We start from the raw sequence: 3,724 nt of genomic DNA, 5'->3' as shown, positions 1-3,724 counted from the left end.
CGACGGGCCTTAGCCCGCCGGTTACGATCGTACAGCGTTCGCCGATGATTCCCGACTGTTCGACGGCATCCGAAAACCGACGCAAAATGCCTTAGTTTCGAGATGTCGTTCCGGAAATTTTCGCTTATGAATTTCGGCCCGTTTTTTTGGGGTCCATTTTCCGGACTTTGCCTTTATCGGAGATTTCCACTTGCCCGACACGGGCGTATTCCGGCGTCCCTCTTGCCCGACCTGACCGCTACACGGCCTACGCCGTTCGGGCCGTGCCCACCGTTCGCGTTAGTTTTTTTAGGACTTGTGTCCTAAAAAAAAATTTAAAAACCGTTTATGGCGTAAATAGGCGAATTTAAATAAATCGTGTATGTTCGGTAGCCCGAAATGTTATAAATGCAAATTTAAACGCGATATAATAAAATAATGTAATCGCCGATGTGTAAGTACAAATGCGGACGACCCCTAACGACAGATCTGGAAAGTGTGTGTATATCACGTTTCGTATTTGTAAAAAAATAATAATAAAAAAAAAAACAAAAAACCGTTTATAAGATTGCTAGGCAAATAATATGTTTAGCGGCTTAGAACGCATAAGTGCAAATGTAAAAAGATCGGAAGGTAAGAATACGAAATGCGCCGACGTGCGTCTTCGGGAGTGAAAAAAGCGCGAGCGACGTCGTCGGCGCGGCCCCGTGAAATTCGACGGCCCGAACTTCGACCCGAATAATACTAACTAAACTATAAAATAACTAACCGTAATAACGGTCCGAACGACAGCGTGAGTAATGAGACTAAAAAAAGTGTTTGTCGCATTCGGGATAAAAACACGTACTATTGTTTATCGTCGAAGTCGGGCGCGGCGTCGTCTGCCGGCACCCGTCCGACGTAATCCGAATCGGAGCGTCGGTGCGACCGACAGTTACTACGAAATGATACGTGTACTAAGAAAAGCCAAAGGAAAGAGAGACGGATTGATTATCTCGCGCATATAAATACGTATTTCTCGCATTTCTACATTTCATTATACCGTAATGCATGTATAAATGCTTGTCTTTCGTCTTCTCTGTCCGCCAGCCTACGTGGTCCGTCGCGTTCGGTGTCAGTTCGTCGCCCCCCGAAGGTCCCGGTTTTGAATCCCGGTCGCTCGGTTTTTCTAGCGTTCGCCCCGCACCTTTCCCCCTTTAAACTATACCGTTCCCTGCCGTTCGTTCGCCTTCGGACTGTCCCGTTCCCACTCGCCTTTGCTGTTCGTTCGTCCCCGTCGACCAATAGTCCCCGCTGTTCCTTCGTCCCCGCTCTTTGTTCGTCCCCTGTATTATTATTATTAGTTCGTGCAATCTCTGTCGGCGATCGTCCGAGTTGTTTCGAAGCTGCTCTATAATGCGAGTAGGAAGTATTAACGGAAAAATAACACGAGTGAAATCGCTGTCGGCAAGAATACACAGAAAACAAACGTGTTTCGCTACATTCGGGACGAACGCGTGCGTATTATCGGAGTATGGCGCTGCCCCGTACGTCGCCGATTGTCCGAGTTAATCCGAAGCCGGCGGTTAATGCAAGTAGGAAGCAACGCTAAATACGATAAGTTAAGTTAGTTTATTGAACGTAACGGGCAGTCGCCTGTTACGAGGGGGCACGTGACGATGAAGAAGAAAGATGGAAATTAAAAACATTCGATAACGAAAAAATTTAAACGTATCTCGGCTTTAGAATAACAACTTTAGTATATTTCAGCTTTTTTACATTTAGGAGTCTTCTTACACCATTATAATAGCAATTGTAAATTTCGTTAGTGGTAGCTAGATTGAATTTATAAATATACATATAATTAACTGAACTATGGCTATCGATTTGATCTTCGGTGATCTCCGATATATCTTGATCTTTATTAAGATCGCATCCATAAAATAAATGAAGCTTCGATAGTGTTTTGGCACACTTTGGACAAAATTTGCCTTCGAATATTAATCCTTTTTGATTTAGTCTCTCGTCCGAATGAAAAAACCTTTTTGGCTTGAAAAGTTAGATTTATAAAGATCTAGTTGTGAATTTACGGATAATTAATAAGGAGATTATAGTAATTTTTAATACATTAATTTAAAGCATTTAATACTATGGAATTAAACAAGTTAAAATGTACCTTGTTATTTCTTATCTTTGCTTTAGAGAACAAAATTATCAGATTATTTAGAAGCTTTACCGATTTAACCGTCATATACTTTTAGTGTTTGTCGAATGACATATTAAAAGACCGCACGATTCCTAGAAATTCCTTTTCGTTAACAATGTTTAATTTGACATTTTGAATGTAGAATGACATAACCCTATTAGACAGTCGATTTCCATTTCTGAAAGTCATAACGTCACATTTGTTAGGATTAATTTTAACAGTCGACCTATTTAGATATTCGGTTACTTGTAAAATCTTACGTCGAACAACTACTGCAGATGGAGCAACGATGACTATGTCGTCTGCATAGGAAATTGATTGCATACAAATATTATTAATATAAATACCGTCGTTTTCATTCGTAAAACAATCATTCAAATCATATAAGAAGAAATTGAACGAGTAACGAGAACTAGGATCACCTCGTAATAATCCCCAGCAAGTTGAGAATGGATTTCCACATGTATAATTCTGTTTAATTTTAACGTTATAGTTGGCGTAAGGTTGACCGATAATTCTTACGAAACGTTTACACGCCTTATGTTCGAGTAACGTATTCTGGAGCAATTTAATACGTATTGAATCATGAGCCTTCGCTAAGTCCAGAAAGACAGCAAAAACTGTATTTCTCTTTTTTGATAACTGAAATTGAATTAGTGACAGCGTTAAGACAAATATGGCTTTTTTCGTTCCCCCGTTAGCAACGTAAGCAAATCGAGTTCGATTACGTAGATTATTTAAATTAGTCCATCTGTTAAGTTTTATTGCTAGAATAGCTGCGAAGATCTTTCTGAAATTTGACAATAACGCAATTGTACGATAGTTCGCGGGCTCGTCTTTTTGACCCTGTTTATAAATCGTAGATAAAATCGCCTCATTCCGCATCGATGGAATTTCTCCACTGGAATAGATGTTGGTAAAGATTCTAGTCGAATATATTGTACCAATTCGAAAGGTAAAAGTTCGATTACAGAATTAGGAATGCCATCGGATCCATGGAACCGATTTACTTTTTAAATACAATCTCGTTTGTCTCGAACATTTACATCAAAACCTATTGAATGATCAATTTGTGTGTGTTCGCTTGATTACATGAATATTCATTCGAAAATTTATCAAAACGACTCGCCCAATCCTCGTGACTGATAGTTTTTTGACTGGTATAACCTTGTCTTTTTCGCCGATAATCGTTAATGATTCTCCAAAAGGAGCTCGAATACTTAACTTCCGTTAAAGTTTTGTTTAAATTCGCCAAATATCGTTTCTTTTTTGCTCTGATTAAGTTTGAATAAATTTTCTTACTATTAATATACTTGTTCGAATCCTCAGACAAATATGTTTGTCTTTCTAAAAGTTTTTAAGCAACGTTGTTCAATTAATTTACGTCGATAACAACAATTGTCGAACCAAGAATTTTTAAACTTGTTATTCGAAGTCATACATCGATATTTTACCTGGCATTCCGATAGTCTAGACATCATTAATAATATTTGATGGTTTGAAATAGGATCATCATTATTATTATTATTAATTTTTTTTTCTTGCATTAACAGATTTTCT

This window comes from Centruroides sculpturatus, unplaced genomic scaffold (genome assembly GCF_000671375.1).
Source record: "Centruroides sculpturatus isolate CEXI.00-Female unplaced genomic scaffold, Cexi_2.0 scaffold552, whole genome shotgun sequence".
Classification (NCBI taxonomy): domain Eukaryota; kingdom Metazoa; phylum Arthropoda; class Arachnida; order Scorpiones; family Buthidae; genus Centruroides; species Centruroides sculpturatus.
Note: the sequence above shows the minus strand (reverse complement) of the source record.